Source organism: Cydia splendana, chromosome 13, assembly GCF_910591565.1.
Source record: "Cydia splendana chromosome 13, ilCydSple1.2, whole genome shotgun sequence".
Classification (NCBI taxonomy): domain Eukaryota; kingdom Metazoa; phylum Arthropoda; class Insecta; order Lepidoptera; family Tortricidae; genus Cydia; species Cydia splendana.
This window is the reverse complement of record NC_085972.1, coordinates 1398633-1420649: the sequence shown is the minus strand read 5'-3', so window position 1 is coordinate 1420649 and position 22017 is coordinate 1398633. Positions and strand designations below refer to the sequence as shown.

Sequence of the window (22017 nt, the reverse complement as noted above, 5' to 3'; positions counted from 1 at the left end):
CAGGGACCTGAGAAAAAACTCCTTATTGCATGATGGCTCCTCTACACCATCGGCAATGATGGTCCATTACAGAATGAGCGACGCTTCCATCGTGTGGGCACGTGCATGTTTGCCCGAAAACCGACAGTATGGCGATTACGCTCCATCATCGCCGGTCATGAGCCATTGTAGGACATTAAAGCCTTCCACACGATCGGGATCACCTGCAATTGCCCATCATGGCCAACCGGTATAGAGGGGCCATAAGATATTTGGAATTGTTGTACGCAATTTCATTTATTGATCTATCGTCACAAGTATAAATTTTAACTACCTATTTTTGAGCACCCTTCCATTGGTAGGGGCCTAAAAGCCAATCTGCGCGGTAAGTAGGCTAAAACAGAGATATGAGACACTCATGACGGGGTGCATTATACATGAATCACCCGCGATTTACGCCTCGCTTAGTAGTGTGTGTGTGTGCTGTAATTAACTTAGTTGTGTGCATAGGTAAATAAGGCAGCTGTTTGACTGCCGGCAAGAAGCGAGTATTTTTATACTTTTTATGGTTTGTGATAGAAGACGTGTTCCCCATCACCCGCGATTCATCCTCGCTTAATGATGTGTGTATGTGTGTGTGTGTGTGTGTGTGTGTGTGTGTGTGTGTGTGTGTGTGTGTGTGTGTGTGTGTGTGTGTGTGTGTGTGTGCTGTAATTAACATAGTTGTGTGCACAGATAGCTAAGGCAGCCGTCTGACTGAAGATTATAAGTAGAAGCAAGTATTTTCTATGATTTAGTGTTAGAAAAAATATTCCCTAGCAGTGTAAACAGTAAACAATCAATTTTATTTACACAAGATTCATATTTAGTTCCCAGAATCTTCGACAAGATTTTTACCTCTTCGCTACTAAGAGGTATTTTTCTCCATAGTCAGTTTCCAAGACTCACACACGTACAACAAGATTGGTTGTTCATTTTTATGCGCAAAAATAAAGATTCGTTAGTAGCTTTCTCGCTGTGCCTTGGACAGCTGCCTTGTTGTGGCATAACTAGAGCTAAGGGTTTGACTATTAACATATACTGGTATAAAAAATAAGATTAACGAGACATACAGGGTGACTCTGCCCAATTATAAATCAACTTTTCTCACTTTATCAAAATCGAAATTCCAAAATACATAACAAAAGAGTTTAATAAGGTCAAATTAAAATTTTCTTGGCACTCGATGATGTTTTATTGTGTCCTGGGTCACTTTTTAAAATCATGGTTTTAGTAGATTACAATTCTTCATTGTTGTGCAAGTTTAATAAATTTTTCCACTGTCCATAATAATTATGCATTCACTAAATAATAATGTTAGAACAATTAATTATGTTTATTTTCAAAAACTTTGCGATAGTTGTCTATTGCATAGTTGGCAGCAATTCTTGAGATTAGTTTTGCCAATGCGGACTCCGGATTATTTTATGATGCAAACGGGAAAATGCTAGGACTCATGATGTTCTGAATCTCCAGCATTTTAAAAACGTAAAAGCGATACATTAAAAATGCGAACGAAAGTAATTCTCGACATCGGATGACGGTAGCACGACGTAGGAGGAAACGACGACATTCGAAGCATGATTTTAGGAGGGGGGGGGGGGGGTCCAAAATCGTCAAAAATCGATGACGTAATTTATGGACAGCCCCTAAGCATAATATGTAAAAACCTGTTCTTAGTGAAAACACATTTTCCCCATTTAAAACTGTAACCTCCCCAAATATATATCTATAAATACCCCCTTAATAAATACATATAATAGAACCCCCCTTAATAATTACCCCTATAATTTGGCCTTGTCGTGATCGTCTAGCTAGCAGTTAGGACCCCCTCGAAGTGAACCGCGGAAACCTAGATTCTTTAATGAGTAAAGCTAAATTTTGGACTCTGTTTTTAGATATTATTACCTACCTAGATTTTAATTAAAGAATATTTAATATACTTACTAAAATAATTTATGACGTAGCTAAGAAATAGAATGAAACCCTTTTATTTAATTATAAGAATAGGAAATACTACGAGTTTTATGGCGTAATGTAAATGATGTTAAGAGAACCAAAACTAGAATGATATTGAAGATATGCAGCGTATATATGATAATTGATAATATAAATATAAAATATTTGTTGGTAAAAACCTGCCACACCTATTAAGCCTCCGGGATAACATATAAGTAGCATTCCTGGGATAAGCCCATTTACACCCTAACTTTTCAAGATTATAATTAACTACCAGCTTCTTGCGAAGATGCTACTCACACGTTCGATGCAGGATTGGGGGCTCCTAGTCCAGTCAACAAGGTTAGTCGGAACACCTACCCTAACTTGTTAGCCAGACGGGCTTTTACCAACACTTCGGAAGATAAGCGCACCTAGATGATGATGAAAAGAAGTGTCAAAGTATCCATCAGTCATCAAAATTACTAATCTTTTTTACATTCAAAAGCTAAGGATACGAATCCTTTCATCCCATTTCCCAGAACTAAGAGTATAAACAGTAAATCTGATTTTTAGAGGTATAAACGAAGTACTAAGTTTATTTGTTAAAAATTAAACTTTATAAGACTAAGAATATCAAGACCAGTAGATATATTTAGCTCGAAACATCCTCTGGATTACTTCTGCCTGCCAAAGGGTCCCTAAAACAAACCATTCTTCGATTTTCTATCTCAGAAAGGTCTGTGTTCCTAAACCCAGCTTGATATTAAAGAATTTGTTTTGTAAATACCTTGGAAACCTGATTACAATACCCAGTACTTCGTTTCTACTCCAGAAGACCAGAATTGTGATAGATAAAATTAATATAATATCTTTTTACCCAGATAAATTAGAACACTAAGAAATTAAGACAATTAATCACCTTACCGCACGACTTCTAAAGTAATGATACCATATTTGAAGCCCGTACTGAGAAATATATATCAACCATATAAATTTTATAGACCAGAACTAAAAGGAACCCTAGTAGATAACAAATTGAGTGTGTGCTTCTACCCTATCCCTACCCATTGTCCCTAATCTAGTACATTCCAAGCATAGTTCGTTCTTACCATCGACCTAATGCTTTGTAATATACGCAAGTGTGGTCCCTACGAGAAGCTGTCAAGTTCGGCAGGCGAAACCGAGAAGGCAACCTACAGGCCAGTGTAGTGTGTAGCTCCCCCTTCTGTGCTCGCAAGCTAGGATACAGAAAGTAAGCCGGCCCTATTCCGTGTATATAATCGCTCGATACCCTTAGCACACACCCGCACCAATCACAAGAGAAACTCTGCCACGACCTAAACTGTGAGATATGATATCAATCACGACAGAGTCCCGCCCTGCAACCAGCACAAGCACGTACCAATGCACCGAAATAGATAAATATATTTAAGCGGGGACCTAGCCTCAATTACTGCCGACATCAGTGGGCCCAGATTACTCCGGCTGACGCGCACGTGACGTCCCCACATCCATCTAAACAGCTGGACTTTGAGACCAGTGAGATGCTCATCCCTTGTGCAAATATAAAAGGGAATGCCAAGCTCTCTCACACTTGGAACAAAGACTCCTAACCATTCAATCCTTTGACACCGTTAGGCGGAGTGAATGCTTAGCTGGACAAACTGTCAGTCCAAACAATGATCTGGCTTTAAAAATAGCAAAAAGACTCTTTAGAAAGGTATGAGAATATCTAAGTTTACTTTTACAAAAGAACCCTACACAAAATAAAACAAAACCATGAAATTCCCTCAAACACTGCCATTCTGAATCCATGCTTTGTAACGGTGTTGTACCCCCAAAGCTGAATCCAGAAACACAATGTAGAAAACTTCACGACAAAAGAAACACAGGTACAGGCAAGCAAAGAATCTCCACTTAGTCTAAGTTCAGCGTTACGACAATATTGTCCCCGTAAAACCAAACACAGACACAAATTCCAAGTTTAAATTCACTAGGATAATTCCAGGTAAACCCAAACACAGAAAAAGTAGCAGAGAAACTCCACCCACCAGCACTATGTACGCCCAAAGCCAGGGACATTGCTAGCCAAAGATTAGAGAATGAATAAGTCCGTAAGCAAGGCCCGCTCAGCCTTATATAATATCCAAATGGCGACAAACGTTTCAACGCTTCAAGAAGAAGAGTCATATATCCCCGTTTGTTTACTATTCGAAAGTGCTTATTCCCTGCATATTAATACTCATAATCGTTTAATGTTAGCAAGGTGGAGGCTATCAATGCAGTCATAAAAATAGCGACATGATCCTCTTAGAAGTAAAGATCTTAAATACTTGTTTGTTTACTAAGTCATATGTCCCACTCATTAAGGCTCATAATCTGCCGAACCCAACGGAACCATACCCGAACAATACGATCATAAAACTGGCGACAGTATTCGAAATTCAAATATTTAAATCCTATTTTGTTTACATAAGCCTTATGTCCTACACTGTAACGTTCATAATCTATTAATGCTGATGAAGCTATTTTTCAACGATACCTACGCACACTAAAGCAACCAAAAGTATGTTTGAGTTAACATCTTTCCCTTTATGATTCCAAATATTGCGTCCGTACTGAGGTATTTCATGTTTATTTTTATAATAATGTATTAAACATATAATAGAAGTTAATTATTTAATCATTGTAACCTTTTATCTACCTCACGCTTTTTGAATTTTGCGGTTTAAAACGATATCAGAACGTCACCGCGCCTATACCTGTCAAAGTCAATGTAAACAACCTTATCTTGTTATTATTTTGTTTTTACTAAGTTAATTAGCAATTAATTTAATCGTGGATACATATGATAAAGACTAGACTATAAAATCAAGTGCTTCGAGTTACCATTTTTAGAAATTTCAATGAAAATCAAGAACGTAAACACATGCCTGGCAAGGAAGCTTTCCTTCACCGCTAAAATGTAAGTTTTATATTGATAAATGAGCTTAATATTACATAATAGGCATATGGCCAGTTACAGCCGCCCCCAATTTAAGTGTTTTATGAATTACTTCAGGAATTTATAAAAAACTTCAATTTCCCCTAGATTAGTCGGATAATTTCCCCTCCCTTTTTAAACATGTGGTGTGTTTTCCAATACTAAATGACTGTTAGCGACTCAGCTCCGAAATTAGGCCATCAGAACTCTGTCAATGAATCATGACAACTTTTTCCCCAGCAACCTCGCTTCGCCAAAGATATTAGGTTGTGAATCTAATAAGTTAATAGTTAACTCGTCCTTGCCAGCTCAACCCGGTGCACCGAGTATTACTCCTGTCTCTACCCTTTACGCCGCGCACTTCCGTAGAAGAGCATAAGATGAGACAGCAAAAACCTCCCAAGCAAAACGAAGAGACCTTTAATTTTTATAAGTACGAAGCTTTCAAGCTCCATTGTCAGAATTCAAACCAAATTTCATTGCCCTATCACCCTCAGCCACGTTTTCTTGGTGCGTGTCTTATACTTGAATAAAATATACCGACCTTTAAGTTTGTTTGGGTGTGTGTTTTTTTTTTTCATTAAACAAACTTAAAATTGACACAATTAAATACCTCAATTTGGTACACCAAAATTATTTTTGTCTAAACCTAAGAACCATTTAATCAAGTAATAAAACTAATTACGTATAGTAATGAAAACAAAAAAAATATAATTTTAATTTACTCTTGAGTAGAGCCTCGTCCTTCTAGACGCTCACAGCTCATGAAAATATGTCGAATGTCGGATATATCTCATCCAAGACAAGGTGTGTAGAATTCGTATTCGTATTACCTTGTAGAGTAATAGCCACAAAATAATACTCTTGGAACGAGTCTTATCCAAAGGATTCTAACCTACTGATAAAAATTTTCTGGCTATTTGTGTATCCCCTCCCCCCTTGTTTTTCCCCTGCAAAAACCCGACAAATCTAGTCTGGACTACCCTCTCGCCTTTGTCTATCTGTATCAATCCAGTTTTCCCAAAACAAGTACATTCGTCCACTAAGCATACAAACACTCGTACATCACTTACGTAAAACCTCGTAACTTTAATTTCTCAGTGCACACAAACTTTTATTCCTCCGCAACTACGCTATCACACGATTCATACAGACAGCCAATGCTCTGGTAAGCAATCCAAATGAAATAAAAAGAATTTTAAGTTTACATATTATTACATTTATACTCAAAAAAAACATCCCCTATCCCGCCTTGACCCAACACTAACCCATTATTTTTATCCCTATCTGATAAGAAAAGGAAAAAAAATTGCTGGCACTCATCCCGAGTTTACCCTTTAATTATTTTTAGCCTTAGATGACTAAAAAAACGTAAATATTAACTTCAGGACTTCCGTTGAATTATTTTTAATTTTATTTGTTATTTATTTATCTCTATTTATTTCGACCATTATTAGGATTAAGTATCTGGGAGACCGAACTTACAAAACTCTTACAAAAGGTCAAAAACGCGCGCCCCCCCCCAGAGATAAGACCCAGCCAGATCGCCCCCTCGCCCCCGAAAACTCCAATATAGCAAATTTCATCGAAATCGTTAGAGCCGTTTGCGAGATTCCCGAAATATATAAATATAAAAGAATTGCTCGTTATTTGTAGGCGGACTATTTTTTTCTTGTTCAAAAGGACAAGAAAAGTTCAACAATGTTGTTCAAAACACAATAGGGTCACCCGATTTTGCAATAAACAAACGTTGGAGAAGTACAGTCAGCTGCAGAGAAAATGACCCATCTTGCATATAATTTAGTATATAAGAGTACTAAACGAAAATAGATAAGGATAGGAAATAAGGATCTACACAAGCGCCTACTAACAGAAAGGCATTGTGTAGAATGGCAGGTTTGGGTTAACAAAATACCGACCGCAGATGGTCGCGACCCTCAGTCATGACTCACGAGAAATCGAGGAAGAGAACAAGCGTAAAATACTGTTGACTGTACACTTAAATAATGAAAAATTTCTGAGACGCGCTCAACTATTCCACTGTCAACCTCAGATAGTTGATATAATGTTTAATTATTGCTCTGCCAAGAGCCCAAAAAATAAACTATTTCGCTATAATCATATACCGGTTAATTATCATATAATTCTGATGTCATCCCCTTAATACTGAGCAACTTTGTTTCAATGAACATAAGCCACAAAAAAAACTGAACTAAAAACCGCAACGTGTTTTATAAATTTAAAACCCATAAGTATTGATTCTACTTGTATGTTGCCTTTGTATGACTAACCCATTGACCCGTAAAACAATGCAAACATACTCCCGAATAAATAAGCATCAAAGTAGACTTTGATTTGGAGTGAAAATTCTGACCACTTCCTATATGACATTTATAATGATGATGATGATGATTTTATGATGATGATGTTGTCGTCCTATGGTACCCCATTGGTACAGAAGGCCTTCGTGGAACGGCGCCATCCACTCCTGTCAATAAATATGAATATGTCCCGTGCCTCGCGCTCCGCTTCCCTCTAAATCAGTCCAGCTGCCCGCAGCTCGGCGTTGATAGTACGCTGCCACGTTTGCGTCGGCCGACCCCGTCGCATGATGCAGTATTAGCAACCTACCATATATGCTGCAAAACATACTCAAATAACGTCATTAAGTAACCTAAAGTCATTGACATGTCACATAATTACATTACACCAAATAAAAATTTACCTACAAACATACAACAATATTATCCATTCACAAAACATTGGGCTTAATTTTATTTGATTTTAACTACCTCATATTAAAATATAATAATAACTTAGTTTTAAAATTGGTGCACTCGAAGAGAGGCCTATGCTCAGCAGCGAACGATAAAACGTTGATATGATGATGATGATTAAGTTTTTAAAATTACATTTTTTTTCTATTGAACGTTCATTAACTTCCTCTTCTTTCTTCTATTCGAAATATTGTTTCTTGAAATTGTCCGCAGTCCGTAGAACGATTGTAGGAAGTAACCGCGACTGTTGTTACTTGATCACACTAGTAGCTAAGGAATTCCTCTTCTATCTTCTACAAATAGGCAGCACAATCATCTTGTCACGAATATCCGGTTACCAGCAAGCAATGTGACTAAGCTATCCCGAAATTTCACTGTACACTGTAACTACCACAAACTAGTGCCTACGTCAATTCTTGGGACCAGTTGTCGAAACCGATGATGACCTCAAACGTACGTTATCTCACTCAATTGGAATATAGGTACTTAGCTAACACAAAACCCGAATCATAATATTGTTAGACATCTAGGTCTCTTAGGAACTAAGTAGGTACCTAGATGTTCTTAATCTACTGACCGTAAAACTTTTATTCATAACTCCATCTCCAGTTTGTATTATTAAGCTATATATCCAAAACAACTTGTATAAGAAAGATAAACCACGAAACAAAAATAATTTAAATATAATGAAACCATAAAATGATCTAATTTATAGCAATAACATTGCAAAATTGTCTGATTTATTAAAACCAATTCACAAACAAAAAAATAAAAAATTAAAACACTTTCACTATGCGGGATTCGAACCTGGACCTCTAACATTTGAATCACATACTGTAGCCCACAGTCGAGACCGTTAGGCTATCAGGGTGTTAACAAATTTGACAAATTTAACAATCACATTTTTGAATTTCTTTTATTTTTATAGCGTCCTACACATATAATGACTAATTACAACTTTTTTTCATTATGATAAGCTCAAAAAGGAACGCAAATATCTACACATATAAATACAACCAAACTTCACGAAATTCTTTGATAAACGCTATTAATCGAGAATCATGTAGATAGAAAAATTAAAAGAGCATTTTATTAAAACTTTGGAACGTTAGAAAGATTATATATAAATCCTACATGCAATATATACTGTGAACAAGCGATAACATATTTTTTTTATACCAAGATAACCTATAAAAGTACCAGGTTCGACAAAATTTTCTACTCACGTGTTAGATGCACATTCCTTGATAATAAGTACTATTTCCACCACTTTTTCACGTCACTGACTTAACTCACTGCACTATTTTAACATAGATTTACTACAAGGAAACACATAATTTTGTTTTGTTTACAAAATGCACTCGTTACTTGCGGCTGCAAAATGCACGTAAAATAACCCAATTTTCACTTGAATACGCGTTTGCACTTTTTCTGAACCTACTCCGGGATAGCATCTACATTTATTTTCGTCCGAAACATTGTCCATTTCATTTTATCACTGCCTCATACCATAATTTCGTCCAAAACAAAGTTGTTTTATTTACGAAGCCGACATATTTTATTTTAACACGTTTTGATCAGATAACATGGCCCCAGTTTGTTAATATGCACTTCACTAAACCTCACTATGATTCTTATTTGTCTCACATAAGGAATTCCATTATTAAACCAATCTACAGACTCATTTTACGATTTCTTAAAATACAATTACTCCGCGTATACAAATTCCAAGAACTGTCAAAAGTTTCAGAGACGTATTTTACTTAAAGTTCTAAGATGCAAACAAAACTTGGCAAACCACGTTTGTCTGTAGCAAAGGCGGCAAACTCGAAAATGTATCCGTGAAAAGCTGTCTTCCATCACAAAACTTGAACCCCGCGCACCCCGCTCTGAATTGAACTTTATTTTATTGATTTTTAGAATATATCCTTTTATCTATAGCAATATGTACGAATAAACTTAACTATAATTCTTCAATAATTGTTTTTGTGAGTAGCAACACCATCACGATTGTTATCTATTACCTTCCGATATCTATGATCTTACGCCTTAGATAGTAGGACCCTATAGATGTGCTACACGCGTGCGTCCGTGAGAGACAAAACATACGCAACTGCACGAGACTGTGACAAGGACAAACAATAATAGCGGTTTCGCTTTTACACCTACTGAAAAATACATAAGACTATCCCGTTCTGTCACCTAGTGACAGTAGCGCCACCATTACGATCGTGTAAGTAAATTCGTTTTTACAAACGGGCCTCCGCGTGCTTACGCAATGCGACGAAACTCAAAAACACGTTCTAAATGCCCCTACAGTACTCGAAACATAACCTACGCAATTTGGTCGGGTTCATTTTTTTATCTATGAATGGATTTTATTGGACTCAGTAAGTTTCCAATATATAACGAGAATAATGCAAAATTAAAATAAAAACCCTTATATATTATCATTTAAGTTTTTATTTTTATGTAGAATGACTTGAATGATAAAACGCATTTTTACAATGTGAAAAACTAAACAATCGATCTATTGATTGATCCAAACCATAAGCTATTCTAGACTGAATGTCCTACAACTTCTACATTTGGCTGTGTGAAATTTTTGTCTATGGCAATTTTACCAACTGTCAAGCTCCTAAGTTCCGTTGTAAACTGCAAAAAAAAAAAGATGCTTTAACAAATATCAAGGCAAAATTATATCACTGAGCTAAATTTAAAGATACTACGGTAAAAAGAAAGTCTCTGAGAGCGTCCATAATGATTTCCATCTATCGAAGAACCTACAAGACCAAGAAAAATGGAATACAGATCATCCCACGAATTTCCTTCTACTTATTTCATCAAACTAAATAGTCAGGGAACCTTTATTAGTGCCCGTATTTCTGATCCAGTGTACTTATTTATTTTACGTGCCTAAGTACAGACAGTGTCAGTGTGACAGTGCGAGTGAAATAAATACAAAGTTGGGAACGTTGGGAATCATTCCTTCTAGCAAGGTAAGGTTATGTTCTTGTTTCTTCTTTAAACAAGTTACTGCTATCGAGACCCTGTTAAATACATTTGAATATCACCAATCAGAAAATAATTGTTCGCAATTTGACTTACCTATCATTAAATCTATTTTTCTGACTGATCATATCTGTAAATGGCTAGCATTAGTTTCTTTACTTTCAACATTCTACTTTATAATGCCGACGCCTAGTGGATTGTATTTCCTTCTTTATACTCTTTATTCAGTAACATAAAGACATTTCTTTTTGATAAATGAAAGAGATCAAAGCAAAATCTGTATTTAAAAAAAATTACTTTGATTTTCGTTTTACTCTGTCTAATTAACATAATATTAGTCCTCCACTACAATATTTGTATTACAATAACATTTAAAAGCTATGTTTGATGTTTCAGTAAGCTGACAACTGCATTAAAATGATTCCCTGGTGATATACAAAACTGTTATTGAAGAGAAATAAGTTGAAATTATGGTGTGGAAAACTCCATTTGCTGATTTTGAAGAATATTTCCTGACCCTTAACAGTAAGTATAACTACCCTGTTACCATATAAATACCCTTAGGCTTGCCCTTACTGTACTTTGAATTATAAGTGTTGTTGTTCTAAAAGATGGTTCGACGAATTTTTTTTGAAATAAGTGCTTCTCGAACCTGGAAATGCAATATATTATAAAAATCATAACTATATGATAGTGTCAGCTAAAAATAAACTGGTTTCTTTACATGTTAATGACAACTGATGATGAATATGTATTTTTCTCTTGAAAATGATCCCGTAGTTGTCTGGTAACTTAAATAAAAATATGTGAACATAAACCTGGACCTGCCATAATTATTCCTGTTGTCGCAATAAACCTTACTGTTATGTGTAGACAATGAGGGTAGGTGTTGACTTTTGTGTACCTACAAACTAAGGTAGTTAGAAAAAGCAGTCTATCAATGTGAACCTGTACCAGTACATGTACGACGTATATGTGAGGTGTGCAATAATTGTATTGTATTGCATATGTGCTTCGACCCCTAAACTGTGAGTTATATTACTTACAATGTATGTTTAATTTTTCAGCAAACAAAATCAACTTGATAGCTGTCTGCTACCCGGTGAACCAAGCAGAGCAAATTCCCATTGTTGCCTACAAAGGCTCCTCCGAGTGTTTCGACACTACCCTAGTAAGTATAACAGTAATTTCTAGACTTAATCCTACTTAGAAAATAAATAAGTTGAAATTTTTCCATTTGTTCTACAAAAAAAACTTAAGATTTTTATTTTTTCTGTTTTCTTAACTGTGAAGACCCTACCTGTAGTAAATAATAAACCCTGTTAATGAGACTTATAAGTAGATTTTCTTAAATATACCCTACTTTAGCTAAGTTTTCCATAATTCCGGTTCCAGTGTTACCCGGAGGCTGACTTTGTCCCGGAGTGTCAAGGTGCCTTCACTGTACTTCGACTGACTGCTTCCATTTATGAAAGGTATTTCATCTCATTATATAAATACATAACTTATTATAAACTAAACAACCCATGACTTATGTCTGACACCAATATTTCAAATGCCTAAGCGGAGAGCTCTTGATGACAGTGCGGTGAGTTGAAAACTGTGCTTAGCCTACATACCCTATTCTAATTCTGTTGACTTAAGTAAATTTAATCTAGCTTATTTGTGACTTAACAAGTATGTCCTGCAAAGATTCTCAAACTTTTTTGGAATTTGAAAAATATGAAGTACTGCCTACTTTTGCATATTTTTACTATGTCATTATATTGACGATAATATTGTTGAAATTCGGGAGAGCACATGTGATGCTGTACTCATTTAACCTGAAAACATCTGTAATAATACCATGAATTGCGACGAATAAATGATTATGATTGCGCACGTGACAAACCCAGGCTGGTTTTGTTGAAGTGTCCACATATTTCATTACACTACACATGCATTAAAAATAATATCGCGCCCCCGTGAATGGATGTCTTAAGAAAAATGTTGACATATTGCCTAAAAATCTAAAGCTATTATTTGAACTGAATTTTCTAATATGTACTTGTCTAACTTATTTCAGACTACCAAGGCGCTTGACTGCTACTGATACATGAAGACCCCTGTTTGCTGGCTTCATCTCAAGAACTTTGCTGCAAAAATGGCTGCTGTTACTGCTACACCCAGAAAAACCACAGGACAAAACCCACGTTTTACCTTCTTAGGTACTTACTGTTAGCTTAACCAACTATATACTACTGTTTGACTGTAACACACACACACACAATTGAGAAGTACCGTCAGTAGAACAGTACTGTAATCCTAAGCAACCCTATGATAATATACCCACTTTATAGTACAAATGTATGCACAGGGTCAGTCCTGGTGCTTCGCGCGTTACATATCCTAATCGATTTTAATGAAATTATTTGAGCAGATTCGATAATGAGTGAGGAAGCCCACACAAAGTAACTCGCTGAGGCTTTAACCAATAATGACAAAACAATAAACAGTAGGGTTCCGTACCGAAAAGTATGTAGATAAATTTTCCGAACATGTGTATGTTCCACTAAATCTCTAATAATTATCGTATGACGTACTATTGCTGATTTTTAAACATACCATACATTACTCAACCTGGGTATTGCCTATTCAAATCCAAGCTCATACATACATACATACATGCTCGTATTTCCTATCTTATGATAGCAAATGTACGATGCTCGCATACAGTGACCAACAGCTTATTTCTAGCATGTGTGGTTGTCACTCAGACGAACACATAGTAAGATTTGTACCTAACAGAATTATCTGTTTCTTAATACTATTCTATAAAAGTCAAAGCTATGGTAGGCCGTCAGATTTTTGGTGCGAGGCGCAAACGTGTCGATTATGCCTTCTATGAAATGGCAAAACCTACTTTGTACAAAAAAACGTACCGACGAGAACGGTAGATGGCAGCACCTGCCTTGGCAATCCACATGTGTACACAATTACACATGCTTCCGATTCAGCCCACAAGACGGCAGACCCACCAAAGCGCACGGTCCCTATTATTTGTTCTGTAGGTTATAGAGTGATATTTTACCAGTAAACAAGCCGTCTAACAAGGATCTAACTCTTAAATCAACGCATGTGTACATCTATTATTTTTTTATGATATAGAAGGCAAAAGCAGACGAATGACTGATTTTATTTAATTATTTAACACGTTTTTGATTTTATATACATGATTTTACAACGAATAAATGAAATGGAATCGCCGGAAGGCTAATGGTTACCGTCGCACCGCAAAACAGAGTTTGCAAAAGTGTTGCCGACTTTTAAGATGAGAAAATAAGAAAGTCGCAGAATACGCCCCCTGTACCTTAGTATTCTTTCGTGTAAATGAACTGTTACACGCCCCCAAAACTTTAGACTAAAGCATGACTTCTTACACAACTAGATATCTTGGCCTAGACTATTTTAGGTAATGTTATCTTATCTCTAGTCTATTAGTAACCCTGCCTACGTATGCTGCGTGGCAAAGACGCGGCTACTTCGAATCATGGACATTATTTGTATCTAAGTATGTATTTATTCATACAAGTATGTACTCGCCGCCAAGTACCCGCAGTACCAGCTGTGGATATGTGAAAAACTGACTCGAAAATATTTATTTATTTATTTCATTATTGTTATTGATACCTGCGATGAACTAATTTCTTAACGAATCTAAGGCGCGAGAGAAATAAGTCTTGATTGTTTTCGGTGAAAATAACCGTAATAAGCGCTAATATTGCTATACATGTACCTACTTTAATTTTGTTACTTTATTTTTCAGGTATCAATGACGCAAGAAGATGGATTTATAGTTGTGATGACACACATCTTTAGCTGAAAAATATGAAAAGAAAACCCTAATTACGGCGAGCAGTGAACGAGTAAAAATGTAGTACCAAACTCGTCAAGAGATGGCGCCACCTCCGAGATAGAACACGCTAACGATGTGTCGACGTAGAATCATGACGTCGGAGATGCAAACTTCCGATCGATTTGAAATGTTAAGAGAAAATTAGAACTTGGTCGGCTGCATAAGTGCATACGCATGCTGAAGTTACAGCAGTTTCGTTACGTACATGTTATCAGTAAATTGTACATAGTGTTGTAATAAATACGCTAACTGAAATTACGTTGTTTTCGTCTACAGAGAGTAACCCTTACTACAATAGAATAATAAAGTAAAAGAAAAATTAGATAGATTTTTTTTAGTAATAAAATTAATGTTTCATGACTTTTATTTAAAACACAACAGAATACGAATCCAAAAATAAGCATACCCACTCCACTTTCACGGTAACAAAAGCCATAAAGGCTACTTTTTACATAGATATATCTTAAAAAACCGTAGTAACCCCAGGTAACCTACATCCTGCGTCACTTTGGCTCCAAAATGTAACCTCCCCAAATATATATCTATAAATACCCCCTTAATAAATACATATAATAGAACCCCCCTTAATAATTACCCCTATAATTTGGCCTTGTCGTGATCGTCTAGCTAGCAGTTAGGACCCCCTCGAAGTGAACCGCGGAAACCTAGATTCTTTAATGAGTAAAGCTAAATTTTGGACTCTGTTTTTAGATATTATTACCTACCTAGATTTTAATTAAAGAATATTTAATATACTTACTAAAATAATTTATGACGTAGCTAAGAAATAGAATGAAACCCTTTTATTTAATTATAAGAATAGGAAATACTACGAGTTTTATGGCGTAATGTAAATGATGTTAAGAGAACCAAAACTAGAATGATATTGAAGATATGCAGCGTATATATGATAATTGATAATATAAATATAAAATATTTGTTGGTAAAAACCTGCCACACCTATTAAGCCTCCGGGATAACATATAAGTAGCATTCCTGGGATAAGCCCATTTACACCCTAACTTTTCAAGATTATAATTAACTACCAGCTTCTTGCGAAGATGCTACTCACACGTTCGATGCAGGATTGGGGGCTCCTAGTCCAGTCAACAAGGTTAGTCGGAACACCTACCCTAACTTGTTAGCCAGACGGGCTTTTACCAACACTTCGGAAGATAAGCGCACCTAGATGATGATGAAAAGAAGTGTCAAAGTATCCATCAGTCATCAAAATTACTAATCTTTTTTACATTCAAAAGCTAAGGATACGAATCCTTTCATCCCATTTCCCAGAACTAAGAGTATAAACAGTAAATCTGATTTTTAGAGGTATAAACGAAGTACTAAGTTTATTTGTTAAAAATTAAACTTTATAAGACTAAGAATATCAAGACCAGTAGATATATTTAGCTCGAAACATCCTCTGGATTACTTCTGCCTGCCAAAGGGTCCCTAAAACAAACCATTCTTCGATTTTCTATCTCAGAAAGGTCTGTGTTCCTAAACCCAGCTTGATATTAAAGAATTTGTTTTGTAAATACCTTGGAAACCTGATTACAATACCCAGTACTTCGTTTCTACTCCAGAAGACCAGAATTGTGATAGATAAAATTAATATAATATCTTTTTACCCAGATAAATTAGAACACTAAGAAATTAAGACAATTAATCACCTTACCGCACGACTTCTAAAGTAATGATACCATATTTGAAGCCCGTACTGAGAAATATATATCAACCATATAAATTTTATAGACCAGAACTAAAAGGAACCCTAGTAGATAACAAATTGAGTGTGTGCTTCTACCCTATCCCTACCCATTGTCCCTAATCTAGTACATTCCAAGCATAGTTCGTTCTTACCATCGACCTAATGCTTTGTAATATACGCAAGTGTGGTCCCTACGAGAAGCTGTCAAGTTCGGCAGGCGAAACCGAGAAGGCAACCTACAGGCCAGTGTAGTGTGTAGCTCCCCCTTCTGTGCTCGCAAGCTAGGATACAGAAAGTAAGCCGGCCCTATTCCGTGTATATAATCGCTCGATACCCTTAGCACACACCCGCACCAATCACAAGAGAAACTCTGCCACGACCTAAACTGTGAGATATGATATCAATCACGACAGAGTCCCGCCCTGCAACCAGCACAAGCACGTACCAATGCACCGAAATAGATAAATATATTTAAGCGGGGACCTAGCCTCAATTACTGCCGACATCAGTGGGCCCAGATTACTCCGGCTGACGCGCACGTGACGTCCCCACATCCATCTAAACAGCTGGACTTTGAGACCAGTGAGATGCTCATCCCTTGTGCAAATATAAAAGGGAATGCCAAGCTCTCTCACACTTGGAACAAAGACTCCTAACCATTCAATCCTTTGACACCGTTAGGCGGAGTGAATGCTTAGCTGGACAAACTGTCAGTCCAAACAATGATCTGGCTTTAAAAATAGCAAAAAGACTCTTTAGAAAGGTATGAGAATATCTAAGTTTACTTTTACAAAAGAACCCTACACAAAATAAAACAAAACCATGAAATTCCCTCAAACACTGCCATTCTGAATCCATGCTTTGTAACGGTGTTGTACCCCCAAAGCTGAATCCAGAAACACAATGTAGAAAACTTCACGACAAAAGAAACACAGGTACAGGCAAGCAAAGAATCTCCACTTAGTCTAAGTTCAGCGTTACGACAATATTGTCCCCGTAAAACCAAACACAGACACAAATTCCAAGTTTAAATTCACTAGGATAATTCCAGGTAAACCCAAACACAGAAAAAGTAGCAGAGAAACTCCACCCACCAGCACTATGTACGCCCAAAGCCAGGGACATTGCTAGCCAAAGATTAGAGAATGAATAAGTCCGTAAGCAAGGCCCGCTCAGCCTTATATAATATCCAAATGGCGACAAACGTTTCAACCACAGTATAAGAACAGTAGTGAATCTTCATAGAAATGTGCCGCTGCCGGCTTGAATGTGTGCGTGCGCGCCGGGCGCCGTGTACCCACGCGCTGCCACGCACACATTAGCATAATATACGGGGGAATACGGTGGCGGCAGTGTGGGCCGTACCGCGACTGTGATCGCGCGCATTCGAGTACGCTACCCGCCCGCTCGCATTTGTCTGCTCTGACGGTACGCCTTAATTTTTTTGTTCATGACTATGAACAGAGGCAATAGTATAAGTAAGGTACTAGATTGAAAAGCTTGATTATATCACTATTGTATACAATACTTTTTCTACGAATCAACAAAAATAATACTTTAAACTAGTAGAATCATACAAACAAACCAAACCAAAAGTATACTATACAGCTAAGATACGGGAGCAGCCACGATACCTTCATAATACTGGTACGCGCCCCGGCCGCCGCGTTGGTTGGTCAATGACACCTTCTCGTAACTCATGAGGCCCTGGTACTTGCTCCGCGCTAAATTCAATTAGACAGTAGTTTTCCCGATTTTGGCCACCGTAGCCTATGGAGACTAACAAGCAACACTAAGTGGTTTTCGTAGTCTATGGATGTTGCTATATTAAGGGTGTCACATGCGCGTTTCTGATTTATTACCCAATTGTTTCTACTATACAACCTAAAATTAATAATTAATTTGAGCTATGGTTTTGTTTCGCCCTCTTGACCGCGGCGAGCTGTAATTGGTCATTTTCATTATAGTTGACTAAACTGTATCGAAATGAATATTATAGTTGAGTTGGGAGAGCCCGTACATTAAAAATACCCATTTGCAGTTTGGTATAAGAAATCTTAATTCAAAAATTACAGTCGTACAGTAGAAAAAAAATATAGTGTCTCAATAACGACTCCTCAAACCCGGACTTGTCATTCTTCATAATACCTACTTGCCCATGCTTCCCTAAAACCTTTTTACTAAATTTATACGTAAGGATGAGAATGTACTTTACTTTAACCGCTAACAATAAAGCGTTCCGAACATGCAGAAACCGGAGGATTTTTTTCTGTATCGAATTTATAATTTTTTTAATAACTGCCATTTCCTAATGTTAATATTTAAAAAGCGTTTTATTTATACTTCATTTATGAATTGATAGAACATTTCATTATATTATAATAAATAGAAACGTAGTGCTACTCATAATATGCAAATAATATTTAACTAAAAATAAAAGTGACAACCCTAAGCGCAAACGCAAGAGTAGGCAAATAACTTGCCGAGCGGCCTTAGATTCACTACTGTTCTTAGTGTACTGTGGTTTCAACGCTTCAAGAAGAAGAGTCATATATCCCCGTTTGTTTACTATTCGAAAGTGCTTATTCCCTGCATATTAATACTCATAATCGTTTAATGTTAGCAAGGTGGAGGCTATCAATGCAGTCATAAAAATAGCGACATGATCCTCTTAGAAGTAAAGATCTTAAATACTTGTTTGTTTACTAAGTCATATGTCCCACTCATTAAGGCTCATAATCTGCCGAACCCAACGGAACCATACCCGAACAATACGATCATAAAACTGGCGACAGTATTCGAAATTCAAATATTTAAATCCTATTTTGTTTACATAAGCCTTATGTCCTACACTGTAACGTTCATAATCTATTAATGCTGATGAAGCTATTTTTCAACGATACCTACGCACACTAAAGCAACCAAAAGTATGTTTGAGTTAACATCTTTCCCTTTATGATTCCAAATATTGCGTCCGTACTGAGGTATTTCATGTTTATTTTTATAATAATGTATTAAACATATAATAGGAGTTAATTATTTAATCATTGTAACCTTTTATCTACCTCACGCTTTTTGAATTTTGCGGTTTAAAACGATATCAGAACGTCACCGCGCCTATACCTGTCAAAGTCAATGTAAACAACCTTATCTTGTTATTATTTTGTTTTTACTAAGTTAATTAGCAATTAATTTAATCGTGGATACATATGATAAAGACTAGACTATAAAATCAAGTGCTTCGAGTTACCATTTTTAGAAATTTCAATGAAAATCAAGAACGTAAACACATGCCTGGCAAGGAAGCTTTCCTTCACCGCTAAAATGTAAGTTTTATATTGATAAATGAGCTTAATATTACATAATAGGCATATGGCCAGTTACAAAACTAGTTTTTCATCACACTTGCTCGGAAAAGATGTATTTACACGTAGGGCTTGCGGGCGGGAAATTGAATTTTTCGCCCTAGGGCGGAAAAAATCTTTTCCGAGCAAGTGTGATGAAAAACACTTATTTACACGTAGGGCTTGCGGGCGGGAAATTGAAATTTTCGCCCTAGGGCGGAAAAGTGTTTTATACAGAAGTTTGTTTTTATTAATTCTCCTTTTTTTCCTTACAAGTGTGATGAAAAACATTGTGTGTGCCACGGGCGGTAAAGAAATTCCGAACTCGTGAACATTTTAAGCCCTCGCTTCGCGTCGGGCTTAAAATTGACACTCGTTCGTAATTTCTTATTTCCCGCCCTTAATACACAATGTACTATTCCTAAACGCCTTGGCGAGTGAAAATTAGTTTTAACTGAAATTCATTTTATACAATTAAGTAGTCAATATGTTTTTTCTAATTCATATTACTACTACGACAACTATATTTGACTGAAAAATACCCAGTAAGCTCAAGGCGTTTTAGAAAACTAGTTTTAACTAGTAAAAACGATTTTTAACTAAATTTAATAACAAAACTTCCGTGTGACACAGGACACAGTCATATTAAATATATTAAGAATTAACGGATCACTCACGTATTAAGCCGAAAAATGCTCGACATGTTTCACTCCGTACCGAGGAGTGTCATCAGGAGCTTGCGTTTACGGTGACGGACCGGCGCAGAATGCTAATGCTGTATTGTATTGTACGTAGTAAAACTATACATAGTAATTTATTGTAATGTATTCTTGACTAATTGCTATCTTTGTCTTTTGTATTCTTATTACTATCTTTGTATTTTGTATGTATTAATTTTGTTGTTAATTCTCTTGTTATTCATGTTACCTGTCGTGATTGTTTCACCGGATGGTCTTATCGGAAGATCAGCGCTGGAAGTCGCCAGCAACATGCTGAGGTGAGACCATTTCGTGGCACTTTCTCTTTTTTATGTTTCTCTGTTTAGTATAAGTTTTTATTTTGTGTTTGTGCTTACGAATAAAATTATTTCTATTCTATTCTATTCTATTCTAATTCTGCCATCAAAAGATTAAAATTATTCTCTTAGTAATTACAAGCCTTAAACATTTTAAGAACAAGAACGGTATTCTGATTTTACTAGGTAATTGTTAAAATTATGATTGTGATAAAACTATGACAAGACTCGAATTTTGCGCGCCACCCAGTGCGATCGATCGTTTCATATTAATATTTAATAATTTTACCTTTCATCATCTGAGGCATTACAGCCGCGGGTGGACCTTAGCCTGGTCAAGCAAGTCTCTTAATTCCGATCTATTTGTGGCCTTCCTATATAGAAATATAGAAAAATAGAAATGTATTTCTATTTCTATTTCTATTTCTATTTCTATTTCTTTTTCCTTCTCCAACTTTTCACTCCTAAGGTCCTGATGTCCTGCTATACGCCGTCCAACCATCTGAGCTTGGGCTTGGACTAGGGCCTTATATTATAACCTTTATAGTATTACCTTTACCTTATTTATAATCAGGATACCACTCAAAGTGTTAAGCGGTAAAAGTTAGCCCCAAATCGATGATACTAAAATAACTTACCTATTTCAGGCCTTTGAGTGGTTGACCTTATTAAAGTAGAGCTGCTGGGCATTAATAAATCCAAGTTTTAATTACAGGTATAATCAATTTCTACTTCAATGTCTACTTGCCCTTAAAACAGTGCCCTGATAAATGTCATATAAAAATAATCTATAATTTAAATTTTTCAGCTCCCAATTCACTTCCTTGCGGTACTCCCGTTAAACGTTTTTAGCTCCCAATTCACTTCCTTGCGGTACTCCCGTTAACCAATTTCGCCGCTACGCTTGACTCGCTATTGTTTCTATAATTACGTATGCTCGTACACAAAATAGTTCTTAATTAGTGAATTCATTGGACTGTACTCAACAGCGTCCGTACAGTCAGCGTGATAATGAGGCCTTAGGAAATTAACGCTAATGAAGAGACTATACATGGCTGTATATGGAGCTTAAATTAATGTACCTACTTAGAATAAACGTGTATTTAGTATTTACTTATTAGCCGACTAAAGAAGGGAAGGAAATGTTCTTTGAGTCTATATGTGGATATGACGTTGTTTTGGTATTTTATACCTACATAGGTACTTGACATACTGCTGTATTAATCAAGTATTTTTCGTTTTCTATTACTTAGTTGGTGAATGGTCAGAATAAATCTCTGGTTAAAATTCTGAGGTCAAGGTCACTCAAATATCAACAAAC

General features: G+C 36.3%; 2 protein-coding genes and 1 long non-coding RNA gene across 10 annotated transcripts in view; all 3 read left to right on the top strand.

Annotated features, from left to right (window-relative positions):
- The window catches only part of LOC134796390 (UDP-xylose and UDP-N-acetylglucosamine transporter), a 217236-nt gene that overhangs the window by 16095 nt on the left and 179124 nt on the right, over positions 1 to 22017 (top strand). The gene's annotated exons all lie outside the window — the stretch shown is intronic.
- Positions 1 to 22017, top strand: part of LOC134796339 (calmodulin-binding transcription activator 2) — a 175057-nt gene that overhangs the window by 28929 nt on the left and 124111 nt on the right. The window lies entirely within an intron of this gene.
- On the top strand, positions 11805 to 12924 carry LOC134796609 (uncharacterized). The gene is made up of 3 exons (XR_010144971.1): positions 11805 to 11902; positions 12127 to 12206; positions 12797 to 12924. It is a non-coding gene; the product is annotated as an uncharacterized LOC134796609 (long non-coding RNA).